Genomic DNA, 12,500 nt, shown 5'->3' on the forward strand with positions numbered 1-12,500 from the left:
CGGATTTTCCAGGGCCGCCGAAAGCGCACCGGACGCCGCCCGAGCCGCGGCGCTCTACAGGTACCTTTTCCGTATCTCCGGACGAGCCGATTCCACGGACATGGTCCTTTACGAAGAAGAGAGAACTCTTCCCGGGGCTCCCGGCGACGTCTCCGGGCTCGCTTGCGTCACCGCGGTTTCGCCCGGGAAGCGACGGGCGCCGCCGACATCGCTGCCGACAGCGTCGCCACCCCCGGGCCCTCTCCGAGTCCGGGTTCGGGAATATTAACCCGATTCCCTTTCGACGGGAGGCCGGCCGCTTTTTTTTTGTTTGGGCTTTTGATTCGATTCGATTCGATTCGCTTTCCTTTCACTTTCATAACGGATCCGGCGCCTTTCGGGAAGACTTTCGCCCGCGTCTTAGGACCGACTGACCCGTGCTCGACCGCCGTTGGCACGGAACCCTTCTCCACTTCGGTCTTCGAAGGTCTCGTTCGAATATTTGCTACTACCACCGAGATCTGCACCCGCGGTCGGCTCCACCCGGGCTCGCGCCCTAGGCTTCCGTGCTCGCCGCGGCGCCCTCCTACTCGTCGCGGCATCGTTTCGGCGCGAAAGTTCATCGCTCCTCGCCGCGACGGTCCGGCATCGGTCCGTCGCTCCAGCGCCATCCATTTTCGGGGCCGGTCGATTCGGCAGGTGAGTTGTTACACACTCCTTAGCGGATTCCGACTTCCGTGGCCACCGTCCTGCTGTCTATATCGACCGACACCCTTTCGGGGATCTCATGGGCGTCGCGTTAGGCACCTTAGCCGGACGTTTGGTTCATCCCACAGCGCCAGTTCTGCTTACCAAAAGTGGCCCACTTGGCACTCGCATTCGAGGTGACCAACCGCCCAGCGAAGCGTGCTGGCGGCGGCGGCCGGATGGGTCGGCTCCGTCGTTCGGGAGAGTCGGCCCGTTCCACCCGTTCCGAGTTCGAGAGTAGGTCGAGGCCGTGAACGGCCCCGGGGCCTCCAATCGTTCGCTTTACCGGATGGAATTGCGACGATCGAGCGCCAGCTATCCTGAGGGAAACTTCGGAGGGAACCAGCTACTAGACGGCTCGATTGGTCTTTCGCCCCTACACCCGGTTCCGACGATCGATTTGCACGTCAGAGGCGCTTCGGACTTCCACCAGAGTTTCCTCTGGCTTCATCCCGACCGGGCGTGGATCGCCATCTTTCGGGTCCCTGGTCGCTCGCTACGCCAGAGTCGGCCGAGTCGTACTCGGAAAAAGGGGAAACCGACCCGGGGGTGATGCGCCCGCGCGCAGCGCCTAAACTCGACGACAAAATAGGACTAGTTCAAGCCGCGGGATCTCACCGATGGGCGGAAGGAGGATATGGAAGCTGGCGCCCGGCAATTCCCCTTTTTGGAAGATGCGCCGGTCCCCTCTCGGGGAGGAGGGAAAAACAACCGCACGTCAGCCACGAGCCTTCCCTCTCCTATCTCTCTCGGGAAGAGAGAAAAAAGGAAAAGTTGCGGGCACCGCAGCAGCGACGGCGGAAGGCCGAAAACGCCGCGCCGGCGGGATCGGGCACGGCTCGGAGGCGGGTGAGGCGAGGAGAAGACGACGGCACGAGACCGACGACACCCCCCGACGACCCCCGGACGACTTTGCCACGACACCTCTCCCGATCGACGCCCTCCTACACGCTCTCTCGCTTTCGCTTCGCCTTCGGGGTTAGTCAGAGGTGGCCCCTACGACTCGCGAACGGCCAGGACTCCTCGGTCCGTGTTTCAAGACGGGTCGGGTGGGTTGCCGATGCACGTCGCTGACCCGGGGTGGCGGGCGGCTCGAGTAAAAAAGCGTCGCCGAGCGACCTCTCCGGAAACGGAAACGGGCGCGGGCGGGGTTGCCCCCGACAAGAACCCGAAACGTCGGCGAGGTGCGTGACGGCGAGGCCGCGCCAGTCCTATCCCGCCTCTCATCGCGCACGCGCCCGAGACGGTGGGGCGCCTAAGGAGCGACACACAGAGTGCGTCGCCCGCACGCGACTTCCGGCGGGATCAAAACGGACCGGCTCGCCACGTGTAACGGATCGTGTCAGATTTCCTCCGTTCCCGGCAGAAAGGGGCAGTTACGTTCGCGGGCCCGACGGCCGGTGGCCCCCGACTTCACAAGGTGGGAAGACGGGGGTTTTCAGGGTGATGAAACGCCTGCCGCCTACGGAAAAAAACCCGCGTGTTCGACCTGCACGCCGGGAACGGGTCGCGACGACGGACCGGAGGGGAAGTGCGTCCGGTGCCGGCCGCGCGGAGGTCGCGCCGAAGCGCCCGCGCCATGATTACGCCGAGCGATGAGAAGGGGACGGGTGCAGCGGAGTCGCGCGCGGAGGGAGCAGGAGGAAAGAAGAAGCGGCGGCGACGGATGCGGCGGGTTAGGGCCCGGCGGCAGCAGCGATCGAGAGGACGAGTCCCCTCCGTCGCAGCCAACCGACGCAGCCACCTACCGACGCCGCGGTCGTCACCACGTTTCCCTTCCCGCTATCCACGCGGCCCGTCTCCTTCGTCGGCGACGCGGGCACAAAAGCTGGCCCGCGGAGAACGAGTTCCCCGCGGACACGACGAACGACGACCTGTGCCGCGACGGCCTCTCTTTCAAGAACACACATCGAGTTTGGGCTCGAGCCTAGGCAGCACCGGACTGAGTCCCCCCGCGATCGCGGTGAGCGGTCCCACCCGTTTACCCCTGGGCGGTTTCACGTTCTCTTGAACTCTCTCTCCAAAGTTCTTTTCAACTTTCCCTCACGGTACTTGTCGACTATCGGACTCGTCCCGGTATTTAGCCTTGGATGGAGCTTACCACCCGATTTGGGCTGCGTTCCCAAGCAACCCGACTCTCGGATCGAAGGCCGTCGCTCGCCGTCCGCACCGAATGGGCCTGGCACCCGCCGCGGGCGGCCCCGATCGAGGGAACTCCGAACTATGCGAGACGAAAACGAACGGCTGCCTTCGACCCATGCGCCACACGTCCCGAAGCCTTTAACTTGCGACGGGATTCGGCGTTGGGCTTCTCCCGGTTCACTCGCCGTTACTAAGGGAATCCCGGTTGGTTTCTTTTCCTCCGCTTAGCGATATGCTTAAGTTCAGCGGGTCGTCTCGTCCGAGCCGAGGGCGGCGGTTTTTAGTAGAGTGTGGTGTTTGGAGGAGAGGAATCTCGATCGGTACCCTCCGTGTGACGACGGCTGGCCGATATAGCGCCCGTCCGACCGAAAATGAAGAAGCCAACAATTAAAAAAAAAGCGTGGGTCCTCCCCATCCGACGTTGCCTACGACGCGGCCACCTTTTTACGGTGCGACGGCCGTGCTCGTCGCGCTGCTCGAGGCGTCGCTGAGAGACACCTTCATGAGGCAGAGAGCGAGACGAGCAGGCGGCGCTTACGTCGGCAGTCGGTTAGGTCGGTGCTTTTTTTTTTGTTTTGTTCTCCCTTCGGCTGCTTTCGGACAGACTCCTCCTGCTCCTCCTCCACAGTGTTTCTTCACGCGGTCGAAAAGGGAAAAGACTCCGCGGTCTGCCAGCGGGAGACGAAGGAGGAGGCCGGAGAGGGTTTTAAAAAAAAAAAAGACATTGAAAGGAGTCAATTCTTTTTTTATTTTTCTTCCCCCTCGTCACTCGCTCCTGCGACGTCCCGGTTACCACCGTGCCGAGGACCGGGCGGGCACGGGGACGGCAAGATGTCGTTTCGTTAACGGAGAAAGACATGTAACGTTCCGCCTCTCGACCGGACGTGGCCCCGAGACAAGGGATCTCGGGGCCGCAATGTGCGTTCGAGGTGTCGATGTTCACTGAGTCCTGCAATTCGCATCAGTTCTCGCGGCTGGCCGCGCTCTTCATCGACGGACGAGCCGAGTGATCCCCCGTCCAGGGTTCAGCACTTGGGTTTTTTATATTAGTTTTTGTTTATATAGATTTAGTAGTGTGCGAGGAGGTCTGTGCGAGGAGGCGTGACGGCATTGCAATGTCGCGAGTAGTTTGTTTTTAGCTAGCGGCGGTGGCACAGCGGCTGCAAAAAAAACAAAAAACGATAAAGCGGCGACAAGGCAAAGAAGAAGCGGCCATCACTTGCGGTGGGCGAAAAAACAAACAGGTGGTAAGACGCGGAAGCAAGCAAGAAGAGCTGGGGCTTTAAAAACCTCCGCGTCACCACAAATCTATCTCTCGCTCCGCCTTTTATAGGTTTGTTTGCGCGCATTCGAGGCGTTGACGCCGACAGACAGAGGAGGTAGGCCGGAAAACAACAAACCAGTCTCGAACGGGAAAACGGTAATGATCCTTCCGCAGGTTCACCTACGGAAACCTTGTTACGACTTTTACTTCCTCTAAACGATCGGGTTCGGTCGTCTTCTCCAGGCATCGAACGCCGAGGCGTAGATGCACGAGTGTCGTGACGGACACGTCGCGCACTGCCCGGCGGCGTCGTCGGCCAGATCCGAGGACCTCACCGGACCGTTCGATCGGTAGTAGCGACGGGCGGTGTGTACAAAGGGCAGGGACGTGATCGACGCGGGCTGTTGACCCGCGCCTACCGGGAATTCCTCGTTCACGGGGTTGGTTACAGGCCCCGATCCCTATCACGGGAGGTGGTTCAGAGGTTTCCCAACCCTCTCGGGCCGGGGCGAAGTCCCCGCTGATACCTCCAGTGTAGCGCGCGTGCGGCCCCGGACATCTAAGGGCATCACAGACCTGTTATCGCTCCGCCTCGTGTGGCTTTCTGCCACCCGTCCCTCTAAGAAGTGCGTGAGAAAACCGACCCGGACCCGAGCGCCACGGAGGACGCCGAGCCCGCCGTAAAAATCACTGACATCGGCGCACTAGTTAGCAGGCCGGAGTCTCGTTCGTTATCGGAATCAACCAGACGGATCGCTCCACCAACTAAGAACGGCCATGCACCACCACCCACCGAATCGAGAAAGAGCTATCGATCTGTCAATCCTACCGGTGTCCGGACCGGGTGAGTTTTCCCGTGTTGAGTCAAATTAAGCCGCAGGCTCCACTCCTGGTGGTGCCCTTCCGTCAATTCCTTTAAGTTTCAGCTTTGCAACCATACTCCCCCCGGAACCGAACTCTGGTTTCCCGCAGGCTACCCGCCGGGTCATGGAAGCGAACGCCGGCGGATCGCCGGTCGGCATCGTTTACGGTCGGAACTACGACGGTATCTGATCGTCTTCGAACCTCCGACTTTCGCTCTTGATCGAGGAAAACGTGCTTGCCACACGCCATCGCTGCAGTTCGTCTTGCGACGATCCAAGAATTTCACCTCTAACGTCGCAATACGAGTGGCCCCGACCGCTCCCTTCGATCATTGCCTCGCCGTAGACGGAGACCGACAGACGTAGACGAGGCCCTCTTCCATCATTCCATGCTTATCGTATGCAAGCTTGAACAGCCCGCTCTGAGCACTCTAATTTTTTCAAAGTGAACGTACCGGCCGCCGCGGACACTCGGTTAAGAGCACCCTTGGAGGAGAAACCGCCGACCGCAACACGCGCGCAGACAAGACACGAAGCAGGGACTCGGAGCGGACCGGGGGGTTCAAAAAAAAAGAGGAACGCGCGGAAAGGGAGAGGGAGAGAAGCGCGGGGGTCAGAGTGCGGGGATGCGAATGAACACACCCAAACACACACACGTAGCACCCCCCCGTTAGACTACTCCCGGAACCGAACCGACGACCACTTGTTTTTTTTTTTCCCGGATCCCGATCACGACCTCCTCGTCCACCTCGCCGGCAGGACCGCGTGGCGGGTATGCTAGCGGTTGACACCGGCGGAAAGGGCCGGGAATGCGAACGGACGACCAAAGTCAACGACGGACGATGGCGCCGCCGCCCCGGGGCCGCTTGCGCGACCACGAACCCGAGTTCGGACTACGAGCTTTTTAACCGCAACAACTTTAATATACGCTACCGGAGCTGGAATTACCGCGGCTGCTGGCACCAGACTTGCCCTCCGGTTGGTCCTCGTTAACGGATTTGAAGTGTACTCATTCCGATCGCGGGGCCTCGACAGAGTCCCGCGTCGTTATTTTTCGTCACTACCTCCCCGTGCCGGGAGTGGGTAATTTGCGCGCCTGCTGCCTTCCTTGGATGTGGTAGCCGTTTCGCATGCTCCCTCTCCGGAATCGAACCCCGATTCCCCGTTACCCGTAGTAACCACGGTAGGCACTTAACCGACCGTCGACAGTTGATAGGGCGGACCCTCGAGAGACCCGTCGCCGGGCGTGAAAGCTCGTGCGATCGACCAGTGAGTTATCCAGAGTCACCAAAGCGGAGCGCGCCGCCCTATGAGCCCCGCCACCGAACGGACCCGCGAGCGGGAACGCCGACGACGGGAGGACGGAATGACGCGCATCGGTCTCAGTCTAATATGTAGCGCCGCGACCCGGAACGGCCGACGCGGGTGCCAGCGCGCGAGGCGTGGCGACGACGGCGCGCCGACCGATCGCGGCCTGTGTCACATGTATTAGCTCTAGAATTGCCACAGTTATCCATCGCCTCCGAGGAGGAATACGGTCCCGAGGATTAGGTCCGGTTCCTGAGCCATTCGCGGTTTCGCCCGTTCTAATGCGTGGCGTGAACTTACACTTGCATGGCTTAAGCTTTGAGACAAGCATATGACTACTGGCAGGATCAACCAGGTATCGTTGGAATTTGGGACTTTGTTTCGACAGAACGACAGACCGACCGACCGACCGCCGACATAAGACAGACAACTACAACGACGGGCACGTGTTTATTTGTTTTTCGAGGAGGTTCGCCGTCAGTAGAAGCGCGCTGCCCGCGCTGATGGCCTCTTTTTTGTTTCTCCCCTGACTTGGACCGAGACCGAGACTCAAAGAACGAAAGCGACCAACGTCGACAACAACAACGACAACGGCACCCTTGACAGCGATACATACGACAAACGACAAGCAGCACGACGGCAGTGCACACGGACATCGAGGGTCAAGGTGCAGACTGAACTCGCCGAGGTCGTCGTCATCGTGGTCGCCATCGATTCCGTCTCGTCGTCGTCGTCGTCAACGTCCACGTCACAGCCGGCCGAGAAGAGAGAACAGACGACAGCGTCGACAACAACAACATCGACAACGGCACCCTTGACAGCGATACATACGACAAACGACAAACAGCACGACGGCAGTGCACACGGACATCGGAGGTCAAGGTGCAGACTGGAATCGTCGAGGTCGTCGTCATCGTGGTCGCCATCGATGCCGTCTCGTCGTCGTCGTCGTCGTCTTCGTCGTCGTCGTCGTCATCAACGTACCAACCGACCGAGACGAGAGAGCAAGCAACAACGTCGACAACAACAACGACAACGGCACCCTTGACAGCGATACATACGACAAACGACAAACAGCACGACGGCAGTGCACACGGACATCGGAGGTCAAGGTGCAGACTGAACTCGTCGAGGTCGTCGTCATCGTGGTCGCCATCGATGCCGTCTCGTCGTCGTCGTCGTCTCCGTCGTCGTCGTCGTCGTCGCCAACGTCAACGTCAACATCACAGCCGTCATCGGGGAGGAGCTGGACCAGGGCAGCGGCGGCGTAAATTTTCCCGTCACCTTCGTCGTCGCCTTCGTCGACCGACCGACCGACCGGCGTCGTGTTCGTGCTCGGAAAACCGAGGAGAGACAACGTGCACATGGCGCGTTCTCGCAAGCGGCTCCTCGGTCCGATTTTTTTGGGCGGCTTTTTCGAGCTTTTTTTTTTTCTCACCCTTTCGTCCGTGCGACGGCGAACGTTAGGGGAAAAAAAAAAAAAAAAAAAACGACAACAACGCGGCGGACCGGGCGAACAACATCGTCGACACACACGACATTGACGACCGGTCCCCCTTTTCACAATCGCATCGAGATAAAAACGAACGAGTCCGATTCGAGCACCGAGTCGCGAGCGGGAGGACTGTCGGTGCAAGTATCGATCACTGACGTGAGCGCTTCGCCGGACAGAGGATGGCTCATCCGGCAGCCGTGCAAATCGACGGTATGGGAAGAACGAACAAGAAGAGCAACGACTTGATCGGCGGCTTGGGAACTGCGGACGGTGAAAACGGGTTAATCGACTGCGACCACGACTGCTCGATCGATCTTCTTTGGCGCTAACAAAGGTGGAGGTGGCGCAAGAAGGGACTAGCGCTATCACCGTCCACGTATCAGAAGATGCGGCGGCAGACGTCGACGCTTATGCGTTGTCGGACGAGAAGTCGCTGCAGCACGTGTACCGCGAGCGGGACGTCCAAGGTTTTGCCAGACGGAAAGAAATCGGGTGTCAGCGAACGTTCACACGGCTGTGAGATCGGACGCTGACAGGAGTAGGAGGCGGCAGGCAGGCGGCGGTTACGGCGGCGGCGCCTGCTGCTGCTCATCCTCCTGTTTGCTGCGGCGACTTCCAGGACGGGAGAGCATCGAACAACGTACGTATGGTTACAAGGGGATCAGGATCTACATAGTGCATCCCCCGCGGCTATTTTTGTTTGTTTGTTCGCTCGTTCGTTAATTCGTTCGTTCGTTCGTTCGTTCGTTACAATGTACGTTTTTCCGTTCGACGGCGGCAGAGAGCGGCGGCGTTTCTCCCTAATCCGGAGGATTTATCGGTCGCACAGCGATGGGTCGTTCGGCCGATCATCGAAAGATTCGCAGGTAGTGGTTGAATGGCAGAACGGCAGCAACAACAGCGGCGGCTGAGAGCGGCGAACGCTGAGGCGGAAGCAGAAGCTGCAGCAAACGTATCGGCTAAACATGGTGGACATAGATATGGCTGACGACGCGGGTACCACGACGACTATGGAACCAGGAAAAGGAGCCGTTAGTTGTTCCAACATATCGTTCGACACGTCGAGCAGCCCTAGGTCCACGGAGAAGCACACACACGTACCACGTATTATAACCTAACGACGATGAGCGGGCGCACGGTTGGCAGGAACGAAGGCGGCGGATCAAAACAAGTTGGAGCGCGGGGCGACAGCGATAACGGTGACAGCCCTAGGCGGCGGAGATGCCACTTTCTGACGCCTTTGCGACAAGCCCGTAGAGACGTTCCGGACCACCACGAGGCAAAGAGTCGCTGCTCCGACGAACCGACACACCAAAGTGTGCTTCCTACCGAACATGTTTTATAAAACTTTCAAACTGGAAAACCCCAGAAATGGTGTTGGTATTTGTCCAGACCCACCTCCGACACCTGAAAATGGTGGTCAAAAAAAACGTCGATTATACGAAGCGACATTTCTGGTCGGCGATTTTCCAGTTTTACGCCTACTGCCACATGGGGATGTCGGTAGGCGTCGCAAAGTGCCTTCTCGTAGGCTAGGCACACCAGGACTTTGTCATTTTTTTCCCCCTCGACATTCCTGGTCCGGTCTATTCCGATTTTACACCTACCGCCATGTGGGGGTGGCAGTAGGCGTCGAAAAGTGCCTTCTCGACCGCTAGCGACACCACTACTTTATCGAGCTCTGGAGGCCCGCACACCGACCCGGGGGCCGCGGAGTCGACCCCGGGGGCCTCCGCCTCTCGCCGCCGCTCACTTGGACGCCTTCCGCAACCTGTGGTCCCGCTCGGGGCCGCCGGGAGCCTCGCCGACCTGACCGGTGTCGGTAGGCGTCTGGAAGCGCCCGGCCGACCTGGACGAGGTCCCCCTGGCCCCCGGGGGACACCCCTTAGTTGGATGGGGGTGCTGTCCCGGGCACACATGCAACCCGCGGCCGCCTACCGACAGCCCCCGTCGCTCGATCGCTACTCCTTTCCAACATATGTCGGAGAAGCCGGGCGGTTGTGAAACCCCAGAAATGGTGTTGGTATTCGTCCAGACCCACCTCCGACACCTGAAAATGGTGGTCAAAAAAAACGTCGATTATACGAAGCGACATTTCTGGTCGGCGATTTTCCAGTTTTGCGCCTACCGCCATGTGGGGGTGGCAGTAGGCGTCGAAAAGTGCCTTCTCGACCGCTAGCGACACCACTACTTTATCGAGCTCTGGAGGCCCGCACACCGACCCGGGGGCCGCGGAGTCGACCCCGGGGGCCTCCGCCTCTCGCCGCCGCTCACTTGGACGCCTTCCGCAACCTGTGGTCCCGCTCGGGGCCGCCGGGAGCCTCGCCGACCTGACCGGTGTCGGTAGGCGTCTGGAAGCGCCCGGCCGACCTGGACGAGGTCCCCCTGGCCCCCGGGGGACACCCCTTAGTTGGATGGGGGTGCTGTCCCGGGCACACATGCAACCCGCGGCCGCCTACCGACAGCCCCCGTCGCTCGATCGCTACTCCTTTCCAACATATGTCGGAGAAGCCGGGCGGTTGTGAAACCCCAGAAATGGTGTTGGTATTCGTCCAGACCCACCTCCGACACCTGAAAATGGTGGTCAAAAAAAACGTCGATTATACGAAGCGACATTTCTGGTCGGCGATTTTCCAGTTTTGCGCCTACCGCCATGTGGGGGTGGCAGTAGGCGTCGAAAAGTGCCTTCTCGACCGCTAGCGACACCACTACTTTATCGAGCTCTGGAGGCCCGCACACCGACCCGGGGGCCGCGGAGTCGACCCCGGGGGCCTCCGCCTCTCGCCGCCGCTCACTTGGACGCCTTCCGCAACCTGTGGTCCCGCTCGGGGCCGCCGGGAGCCTCGCCGACCTGACCGGTGTCGGTAGGCGTCTGGAAGCGCCCGGCCGACCTGGACGAGGTCCCCCTGGCCCCCGGGGGACACCCCTTAGTTGGATGGGGGTGCTGTCCCGGGCACACATGCAACCCGCGGCCGCCTACCGACAGCCCCCGTCGCTCGATCGCTACTCCTTTCCAACATATGTCGGAGAAGCCGGGCGGTTGTGAAACCCCAGAAATGGTGTTGGTATTCGTCCAGACCCACCTCCGACACCTGAAAATGGTGGTCAAAAAAAAAAAACGTCGATTATACGAAGCGACATTTCTGGTCGGCGATTTTCCAGTTTTGCGCCTACCGCCATGTGGGGGTGGCAGTAGGCGTCGAAAAGTGCCTTCTCGACCGCTAGCGACACCACTACTTTATCGAGCTCTGGAGGCCCGCACACCGACCCGGGGGCCGCGGAGTCGACCCCGGGGGCCTCCGCCTCTCGCCGCCGCTCACTTGGACGCCTTCCGCAACCTGTGGTCCCGCTCGGGGCCGCCGGGAGCCTCGCCGACCTGACCGGTGTCGGTAGGCGTCTGGAAGCGCCCGGCCGACCTGGACGAGGTCCCCCTGGCCCCCGGGGGACACCCCTTAGTTGGATGGGGGTGCTGTCCCGGGCACACATGCAACCCGCGGCCGCCTACCGACAGCCCCCGTCGCTCGATCGCTACTCCTTTCCAACATATGTCGGAGAAGCCGGGCGGTTGTGAAACCCCAGAAATGGTGTTGGTATTCGTCCAGACCCACCTCCGACACCTGAAAATGGTGGTCAAAAAAAACGTCGATTATACGAAGCGACATTTCTGGTCGGCGATTTTCCAGTTTTGCGCCTACCGCCATGTGGGGGTGGCAGTAGGCGTCGAAAAGTGCCTTCTCGACCGCTAGCGACACCACTACTTTATCGAGCTCTGGAGGCCCGCACACCGACCCGGGGGCCGCGGAGTCGACCCCGGGGGCCTCCGCCTCTCGCCGCCGCTCACTTGGACGCCTTCCGCAACCTGTGGTCCCGCTCGGGGCCGCCGGGAGCCTCGCCGACCTGACCGGTGTCGGTAGGCGTCTGGAAGCGCCCGGCCGACCTGGACGAGGTCCCCCTGGCCCCCGGGGGACACCCCTTAGTTGGATGGGGGTGCTGTCCCGGGCACACATGCAACCCGCGGCCGCCTACCGACAGCCCCCGTCGCTCGATCGCTACTCCTTTCCAACATATGTCGGAGAAGCCGGGCGGTTGTGAAACCCCAGAAATGGTGTTGGTATTCGTCCAGACCCACCTCCGACACCTGAAAATGGTGGTCAAAAAAAACGTCGATTATACGAAGCGACATTTCTGGTCGGCGATTTTCCAGTTTTGCGCCTACCGCCATGTGGGGGTGGCAGTAGGCGTCGAAAAGTGCCTTCTCGACCGCTAGCGACACCACTACTTTATCGAGCTCTGGAGGCCCGCACACCGACCCGGGGGCCGCGGAGTCGACCCCGGGGGCCTCCGCCTCTCGCCGCCGCTCACTTGGACGCCTTCCGCAACCTGTGGTCCCGCTCGGGGCCGCCGGGAGCCTCGCCGACCTGACCGGTGTCGGTAGGCGTCTGGAAGCGCCCGGCCGACCTGGACGAGGTCCCCCTGGCCCCCGGGGGACACCCCTTAGTTGGATGGGGGTGCTGTCCCGGGCACACATGCAACCCGCGGCCGCCTACCGACAGCCCCCGTCGCTCGATCGCTACTCCTTTCCAACATATGTCGGAGAAGCCGGGCGGTTGTGAAACCCCAGAAATGGTGTTGGTATTCGTCCAGACCCACCTCCGACACCTGAAAATGGTGGTCAAAAAAAACGTCGATTATACGAAGCGAC

General features: G+C 60.7%; 2 non-coding genes and 1 pseudogene across 2 annotated transcripts in view; all 3 read right to left on the minus strand.

Moving 5' to 3' along the window:
* LOC145276244 (large subunit ribosomal RNA) overlaps positions 1-3,141 on the minus strand; it is a 5,721-nt gene extending 2,580 nt beyond the window's left edge. The window contains exon 1 of the ribosomal RNA XR_013867910.1: positions 1-3,141. This exon is cut by the window's left edge and continues 2,580 nt beyond it. This is a non-coding gene — a ribosomal RNA (large subunit ribosomal RNA).
* Positions 3,142-3,736: 595 nt separating this feature from the next.
* On the minus strand, positions 3,737-3,894 carry LOC145276243 (5.8S ribosomal RNA). Its single transcript, XR_013867909.1, has one exon. It is a non-coding gene; the product is annotated as a 5.8S ribosomal RNA (ribosomal RNA).
* A 395-nt stretch (positions 3,895-4,289) lies between these two features.
* On the minus strand, positions 4,290-6,661 carry LOC145276247 (small subunit ribosomal RNA; annotated as a pseudogene).
* Positions 6,662-12,500: the final 5,839 nt, after the last annotated feature.

Source organism: Euprymna scolopes, unplaced genomic scaffold (assembly GCF_053919585.1).
Source record: "Euprymna scolopes isolate OS-2025 unplaced genomic scaffold, ASM5391958v1 sca779, whole genome shotgun sequence".
NCBI lineage: Eukaryota > Metazoa > Mollusca > Cephalopoda > Sepiida > Sepiolidae > Euprymna > Euprymna scolopes.